The sequence below is a fragment of the Lissotriton helveticus genome, chromosome 3_1 (genome assembly GCF_964261635.1).
Source record: "Lissotriton helveticus chromosome 3_1, aLisHel1.1, whole genome shotgun sequence".
In the NCBI taxonomy this organism is placed as follows: Eukaryota; Metazoa; Chordata; class Amphibia; order Caudata; family Salamandridae; genus Lissotriton; species Lissotriton helveticus.
In genome coordinates, this window is record NC_136061.1 from 1,792,698,661 (window position 1) to 1,792,708,184 (window position 9,524).

Below are 9,524 nucleotides of genomic sequence, written 5' to 3' on the forward strand. Positions count from 1 at the left end.
TGTTAGCTTCTGGTGGTCTTGAGTATAACACTGTGCTGCTAGCTCTTGGTGGCCTTGAAGATAACACAGTGCTGTCATCTCCTGGTGTCCATAGGCTAATAAGATGTTACCACCCCACCCCCTTTCCAAACTATAACATAAAGGTGTTTGCCACATGTGTACAGCAGGTTAAAATGAAGCTGTTAGGTTAGGATGCCTCTAGGAATAACTTGGAGGCATAACCTCCAAGCAGCCTTGAAGATGATGTGAATAAATCAATGCTAGGTCACCCTAAAGATAGTGCAAAGGTGTTATTTCCAGCTCTCCTAATGAACGTGCTAGCTTCAGGTGAGGAGCCTGATAGATATACGAAAGAATTAGCTTCATTTTGGTATTGGAATTAAATGAAGATGATCTCTATAACTAACGGTAAGGATAACATGAAGGATAAATAATAATATTAATAAAAATAATAAAAAATAATAAAAAAAATAATAATAACATGAAACACCAGATAAATCAGAAGATACTATGACGGTGTCACCCAAGGTGACCCCAAGTGTGATAATACTGTGTCAGATCGAGGTAAGTCCCTGCAAGTACATCTCCCATGCAGTCCGGATCTGTTCTGGAGGCAAAAGTGGTTGGCCATGCAACAGTCGTATTTGTAAGTATGCATATGTAAAGGGCTTGAATGGGAGTGCAACTGTACTAAGCTAGCTGGCTGAGGCACTACCAGCAGGGGGCAATCGACTGCTCCTTTAAAGCAGCATGTATTGCTCCCCATGCACTGAAGGGGAAAGAAGAGACCAAATGTTGCTTCTTAGAGTGCTCCATTATTCTTGCCTTGGGCTGTCAGCAACCATATCATCATCCTCACCTGCACGAGGCCGCAAACAAATATTGTCAGAAGGGGATTGGCTAACTCAGCAAGGGTTTGCTCGGTCCACTGATGAAAAGGGCGCAGATGGTATGCAAAGTGGATCAACCATGGAGAACCTTGAGTCGGTGGTGCAGGCCAATCTGGATGACCCAACAGAGGTCTGTCATAAAGAGAACCTATTTGGGATATTGGTATATGAAAAGCTCTGTATGGCGACTGATCACCAACCTGGCTCTAAATTATTTGTCTTGCCCACTCGCAAGCGTGTCTTCTGAATGTGTTTTCAGTGCTGCTGGAGCCATTGTTAGTTCAAAAAGGACCCGCCTTTTGCCCAAAAATGTGGAGAGGTTAACAATAATCAAGATGAATCAGCACTTCATACCACTCGATTACAAAATACGTGAATGCACGCAGGAAGAAGAGGACACCGACTTAGGTGACGCCGACGGAAGTTCTTCTTGGTCACCAGACATACCCCCGTCTCAATTCATAGACTTGGAGGACGAGCTCTGCATCCCTGACACCTAGGCCTGAAAATTACTTCCTTTTTTCCGTACTTATTCACTTTTATTCCTGTGTGTCTTTCTTTGTTTTGCTACTTTTACCACAACAAAACTCAAATCACCTAATCACAACAAGTCCATCATCAGCACTGTCTTCATCTTATTTTCCTTATTGATTTGAAGGTGCCGCAGTCTGTATTCAGATGTTCACAAGTTCACAACTCAATCATGCTCCTCTATCTTCCTCCTCCAGACTCCCCCTATCCATTACCCTCAAGGCAGATGGATGGATTATGGAGAAAAAACAAACTTTGTCTTCGGAGACGAGTCCCCTCAAGTGGGACTGAAATAACTGACTGACTACATGCTTGCTGATTGTTGACAGACCTACTTCTGAAATTTACAGGAGAGTCTGCCCTGTGGGCCCTCACTTTCCGAAGAAGATGCGGACAAAAAGTAGAACCGGTAATGAATAATGAGAAGATGGCATGCAGTGGACAGCAATGGCTGTCTGTCTCTGTTGAAACCAATTGTGAACAGCGCAATTTGCCATGTTTTGAATATACCAGTATTGCAGGTTTTTGGGGGTTTCTTTGGGGGCGTTCTAGATTTGCGGTGCTGGGTCGGGGGGTCTGGGAGCACTGCTGGCACATTCTAATGTTGATTGCATTTGTTTTTCAGGAAATCCATGGTGGAAAAGGGGAGTTAGGGCCTAGCTGCACAGCGCATTTGGACTGAATTCCAGATTGGCCCGAAATTTGCTAAGTCTCACTTTTTAAGGTTTTGCTTTTTGGCTGTTTGGGGGTGTTAAACTTGTTTCCACCTGGGTTGACGGGTCAGGGGGCATTGCTAGGAAGGTCTAATACCGGATAAAAGTGGTTTGGGTAAAGTACGTGGTGAAAAAGTTTTTCACTTTTTAGAGTTTTCGCTCACTTTTGTGTTTTCGGGGGCCTGTTTGGGGGGGTTCCTGGTGTTTGGGGGTGGGTTTTGGGGTCTTGGAGCAACGCTGGGTATGGATACTTTTGATTGCAAGAGGTTTGAAGCAAATCCATGGTAGCAAAGGGGAGTAAGGGCCTAGCTGCAGAGCACGCGTGGAGTGATTTTGGAAATTTGCCTAAAAATTTCTAAGTCCCCATTTTTGTATTTTTGCTTTTTGGCTGTTTCGGGGTCTTCTACTTGTTTTCGCCTGGGTTGACGGGTCTGGGGGCATTGCTGTGAATGTCTAATACCGGATAAAAGTGTATTGGATAAAATACATGGTGAAAAAGTTTTTCACTTTTTAGCGTTTTCGCTCACTTTGGTGTTTTCGGGGGCCTGTTTGGAGGGGTTCCTGGTGTTTGGGGGTGGGTTTGGGGTCTTGGAGCAACGCTGGGTATAGATACTTTTGATTGCAAGTGGTTTGAAGAAAATCCATGGTGGCAAAGGGGAGTTAGGGCCTAGCTGCAGAGCGCGCACGGAGTGATTTTAGAAATTTGCCTAAAAATTTCTAAGTCCCCATTTTTGTATTTTTGCTTTTTGGCTGTTTGGGGGTCTTCTACTTGTTTTCGCCTGGGTTGACAGGTCTGGGGGCATTGCTGGGAAGGTCTAATACCGGATAATAGTGGTTTGGAGAAAATCCATGCTGAAAAGCATTTTGGCACTTTTTTTAACTTAGGGCTTGTTAGGGTTAGCAGCAGTATTGCATGTGTTTGGGGGTGTTCTAGATTTTTGCAACTGGGTTCTGGGGTCTTAGAGCACTCGTGGGAATGTGTAATTTTGGTTGCAAGTGGTTTGAAGAAAATCCATGGTGGGAAAGGGGGGATTTGGCCTAGTTAAAGAAAGCGTTTCCCACTATTCTTAACTTAGGGCTCGTTAGGGTTAGCAGTATTGTATTGCATGTGTTTGGGCGGGGGTTCTAGATCTTTACGACTGGGTGGGGTCTTGGAACACTTGTTGGAATGTCTAACTTTGATTGCAAGTGGGTTGAAGAAAATCCATGGTGGGAAAGGGGGGTTTTGGGCATACTTTCTGAGTGCGTTTTGGCACGATTTGAAATTAGGCCTCTGCGAGGTAGCAGCAGTATTCTGCACGTTTTTGGGAGGGTAATGTGGGGTGTTCTAGATTTTGGGGATTGTCATCTCTGAAAGTGACAGTATAATTTTTGCACTACACAGCATGCCTTATATATTTTTTTCTCCGAGGTGTCTTTAACACTTACTGTTGTGTTTTTCCATCATCAATTACAGGCAGGCTTTTACCCTGTGCCATCGATGTACTACTCAGGAGGCTTACAATTAGCGATCCGCAAATCCGCCTCAGGCAGGCAGTGGACAGTGTGTCTGGTCACCAAGATTGATCGACGGAGCATTCGATGGAATGAAGGAGTACCGCGAATAAGAGGAATGGCTGGATGCATTAACTTCACAAATTCAACGGGACAACTACAAAAAACAGTAACAGTATCCAAAATTCTCCTTATCTTTTAAATGATATTCTTGTGAACTTGAACTTACTTCTACGAGTGTGACTCTGTGCGTTTCTTTGATCTCTGCTTCAAATTCATCCCTCCAGCTATTTGATACGTCTTTGCTATGTTTAACACTAATTTAATGTTCTAAGTGTTTATTCTCTCTGAGGGCAGAGAGGCAAGGGAAATTGTGTAATGACTGCAGCCCTGTACTGTCAACTTGTTTCTTCGTAGTGACTAGTAAGTTGCAGTAAGTAGTAGTACTACTTTTCAGTAAGCTAACCATCCATTTAGTAAACAACTTCTGGCATGCAGTAGTGCACTTCCTTTATGTCCCTTTAAAGATTTATCAATATCTTCAAATCCAAAGATTTGTTTCTCATTTGTTGTTTGACTGTCCATGCTGTGTTTTATTTCCTCTCTACCAAACTTTCCCAAAAAACCCCATTCCCATCCAATTTTCAAACCCTAACCCTCTTCCCCCGGGCTGTGTGGTATTTCATTGAGGTGCGACTGACAACAACAATAAATTCCACACACTTGCTGGGGAGGATAAGGTCAAAGCAACCAGAAGTTCATGTGCGCCATCGTGGATTGATGAGAACATCCTCCTCCTACACGACATGAACAATCAAATGCTTAATGCTTACCTTATGTTGGCACTGCTTAGGCTACAATTTAGCTCACTGTTCTGTACCGTACTATCTATTGTACTGTTTCTAATGCTACGCTCAGGCCACTCAATGTTTAATTTCCTCTTTTTTTCATATGGTGATACTGCCAGTGTGTACCACTACTGCTACCAGCACAACAATGATATTGCATCCGTCGAGGATTCAAGTCAACAACCAACCTTAATCACCATTTGCAATGCAGCCAGCCCTGGGGCTACCCCGAATCTCAAAAACAAATTACAGGTAAAATAAGCATATTGGAGAGGTAGGAGAATAATGGGCTAGGAGGACTAAGTTGGGAGGAGAGCAGACACTGACAGTACTACTAGTAAAGTACAGTAGTAGGGCTACTAAATTTACTAACTCGGTTACTTGCATTTTGGTACATTTCAGGACTAGATGTTTTATTCATGCTGGTACGTTTGAAGACAACAAACGTCCAGTAACCACCGCCAACCCCCACACAAAATAATATATGAACGCGTATACTGTGTTTTTGTAAGAAAAATAATTATTAAAAAATATATATTCGTGTTGTTTTCAGCACAACAATAATAAAATTAATTACCTGAACTCACCCCCCCTCCCGAACCCAACCAATGTCAAAAAGTCCAAAAGTCCCCTTTCCCAAACACCCAATTCCCACCCCCCAACAGTCTTTAAAAAAGGGGCAAGGGACAGTCACTTCCTCCGGTGGCGTAGTTTGGCAAGCTGTTGCTGCATGTCCCGCTGCTCTTTGCGGAGGTCCCGGAGCTGGCGCTGATGTTTTTCGGCTAACCGCTCCAGGTAGTCCACTCTTCTGCGTAGCCGGCGCACACGAACCATCCAGGATCTGGGGGGGCGCTGATGTTGTTGCTGCTGTGCGGCGGCGGCGGGAGGCTGTCGGGCCACTGCTCTGTTTGGCTGGAGGCTTCTGGCTGGTGGACCCGGGGGCAGTGGAGGAGGATGTAGATGTTGATGTCTCCTCATGCTCCCGAGCCCACAACCGCCGATACTCGGCACAAATAGCCTCCAGCTTACGGGCCCTGGCCCGGACAGCCATCTCCTTACGGGTGAGCTTTTTGGGAGTAGCATCTATGAAGAAAGAAAGAAAAATACTGTAGCCAATAGTCTTTAACATAAAGTCAAAATAATTCAGCGGAAGGTTGACACTCAGTAACACCAGCAAGTGACAAACACAGTATAACATTTTGGCATGTATCTTTCCGCCGTCTTTGTAAGCCTGTGACACTGTGAGTTTCAGGAATTCCACTAGCAGCACTATAGGTGGACTCACTACTACATACATAGTCAGAGAGTACTGAAAAAGGCCATTTTTACTCTTGTTTTGCAAAAGAAATTACTGGTACGTGAACTTGTGGGAGCCGCCATAATGGCAGCTCACTCAGCTTTCACCCAAGAAATACAGACACAGGCCATGCTGATGCAGACTCGCAGTACTTTAAGCAGTACATGCAGGTGGGGATAGGAATGTCTTACTTTTCTATAGGGGTGGCACTGCCACTGGCCATACTTCATCCACTCAGCGTCTGCTCTACTACATCATACACCTCTGTTATCTACGAGGAGGATAAAGAACATAACATCCAGGCTTCCAAAGTATGTCTATGATTCTTCTTAATGTCTCAAATGTACCAAAATTTCTTGTGTTCAACACCCTTTTCATTATATTTTGGAAACCACCATCTTCTTTCTTATGATGAATTGCATTCAACAAAACCATTCTTTACAGTCATAAATATTAAGACTCGCTCGCCCTTTGTTTCACCCTTCTTTAACTTTTTGTTCTTCACATCCCTAAACTACATCTGATATGACTTGGCTTCACAATAAAAATTTGCCAGCTAAGTTGAAGTGAAATAGAGGGGGCCATTGGTTACCAGGGAAGTACCGCCGCTAATGCTATTAAAAGTCAAGGTTGACTGTCTTCTCCGTGATAGCCCAAAAAGTAGTTCTAAATTAGTAAATGTTCTTGACAGTACAGTGTACTTATACTAGTGTACTGTGTACTACTGTACAGTACATCATACACTCCTTTGCGAGCCTACTCAAAAAAATTTCAATAAGTAAGGAGTATAATAACTTTACACTGTCCGCCGCCGCTGAGTCTTCCCCCCCAGCTCCTCCTGTTGGTGCCGCCGCATCCAGAGTGGACCCCTCCGCACTGCTGGCCCCGGCACTGGTGGTCATCTCTGCCACATCAGATGTTGTGACGTCTAGGAAAAACATGTCATATTTTCAGATGCCATACACAACCCCCTATTTTGTCTCGCAATGGAAGAAAATGTTACATAACACATTTTTTATTACTGGGATTGAAAAAAAGTAACGGTTTTGGGGAGGGTGTTAACCTTTTATATGCTTATTCCATTAAATGCTACACTTCTTCTTATGACAACTGATGAATGCTTGCTTAACGTGCACAATTGTTCTCATTACAGAAAGAAGATTCCATTGCCCTTCTGCTGGACGATTCACTAACTACTAGTAAGTCATCACCAGCAGTACTTTAAGTACTTTAAAGAAGTTGGGGGCTCCCGCACAGTTATTCTAATATTTTCATGTGTCTGTTAACTATTATTAAGTTTGAGTCATACTAATTTCATTCATGGGAATGTTGTTTAAACTTTAATGTCATCTTCATCCATCAGAATACTACGCTATTAAAAATAAAGAAATAATGTTTTCATTTCTTAATTGAAAATAAAACTTTAAAACTAACAAACATGGTGTGGTTTTTGTTTACGAGCGAGTGAGCGGAAAGGTTTGAACTACTGCACTTGGCAGTCATGTTTCAGTGACTCAGATAGGCCGGGACTCGGAGGTAGTCTTCTTCTGTTCTTCTGGGTCGTAAAATCATTGGTCAGACATTCTAGATAGTCGGGCAGGGGATTGGGGGTTCAACTTCTGTTCGGACTAAGGTATGTCGAAACTTAAGTCGAACTGCACCTATCATCAACAATGTCCTATTTATCTTGTCCATACTTCTTTGTGTGCAGAATAGTCCCTGAAACACTAGCGGTATGGGATGTGCTCCTGTCAAATCAAAAAGGCAACTGCTACCTTTTACTTGGTGTAAACAATGACATTTTGTTGTTGGAAATTGTCAAAGCACTTACATTAAGAAGACTGGAATAGCCATCAAGGGCAACCCAGAGGACTGCACTCAGTGCCTAGAGCTATTGCTGTATCAGAGTTTTGTTTCACACCGTTTGCCGAATGGGCAAGCTTAGCTACCTACACAGACCGACTCATAATTGTAAATAGTAGTAGCACAGAGAGTGATGGTAGAGGCAGGATACGAATGTAGAAAGTAGTCTACATTAGAAGAAGATCAAAGAGTATTTTGTAAAACATAACATTATTAGGAACCAGTTTGTAATGAATAGGAGCTGTAAAAGTTAGGGAAGTATAAGTATTAATATAACAATAGAACAACTTGCTGGGGCCAGCAGAAGAGCCTGCAAGGGACTGCTCCTGTCCACCTTCTGCCACCGGAGTCTCTGTCGCCGCCGGCGCCTTGCCCCTGGGAGGTCCTGGTGATCATGAAATAAAGAAATACAACATGGATGATTGTTTTTTTGGAAATATTTGATTTCTTTGTACTCAATCTAAAATTATGTCGGGGAAACAAATTAACATCAATTGCATCTGATCTGGTCAACTAGGAGGATAGTAGTACAGTATTTCAGGATTCTCGTCTAATAGGAAAGTTATGTAATTCACTAACTACATCAACAACAAAAAGTTTCTACTACGACTGCCATCACTCAGCAGCACGAGACGTCGCGTGACAGACACAGTCCGTCATCATGATTGCAGACCACTAACAAATGTCCTATAACAAGTAATAAATAATATACTCAACGTATCAATCCACCACTATCTCTTCGAAGTGGCAGCAGCAGGAGTACAAAGAAGGATAAGACTTGAGCCTACTGTCTCTAGCATTACGCAGTAATGCTCTCAAATGACTAAAAAGTTGCAAACAAATAAGCATAGTAGCAACGCCAATAACCAGGCGAGCACCTGCAATGACAGAAGCTATTTAAACATTAATTTACCTGCAATGTAATAGAATCAGTAGCATTCGTACTCTTCTGGAAAAAAATAGATTAGCAATATAACAGAGCAGAAGGAAAAAAAGTAGTTATTAAATAGCTACTTACCAAGGCCAGGGATCTCCACACCTAGCAGGTCGAGCATGTCATGCTCCCGGTCCAAGATGTCACTCCACCGGTGCGTCACTTGCTGGTAGGTGCGCCGGACCCCAGACTCCTTATACCTGCGCCGGCACACCTTCTCCCACAGCTGGCGACGCTCCCGGAGGCCGTAACCGGAAGCAATCCGCCCACCTGCTGCCACGGTCTTAGGGAGGTGGACTTGGACAAAAATCATCAAGGCGGCCACCTCCATCGCAGAGAAGATATCCCTGGCCTGGACTTCCTCCCCCCTCAAACGCCCGCAAGGGAGCCGGGTACGGGGTGCTGGGCCCTTCCCCTTGCCCTTGTCGCCTCCCTTAGCCATGGTCCTGGGCACAAGAAGAAGGAAAGAAGAATAGGTGTGAAAAAAATAAGAGAGAGAGCGAAAGAAATAAAGTAGGTAATAAAGTAACAAAAAGTTTTAAAAAAACACGAAATATAGATGTAGGAAATTGAAGAGAGAGAGATAATAAGCAAAAAAAACTAAAAAAGTTCAGAAAAACATAGGATTACAAAGATGTAAGATGGATAGAAAGGTAGCATGCCCAAAACCATAGCAGTGAATGAAAAACAAGATGGCCGCGCCCATAGAGGACCGCGTGGGTAAGTTCGCACGATATTTCCCCCGCGAGCACGCAAAAACGCCCACGAACACGTAATCGCGCGCCGCATACGATGCGAGCATGCAACTAGCGCCCGGAAACGGAAACACGTCACGCAAACAAGATGGCCGCGCCCATACACAACCGCATGGGCAACCTCGGGGTCGGTGCGCTGCAAGCGGTCCGCGAATAGACAAAAAACCGTGCGAACACGCAAAAAAAAGAAATCAGCAAA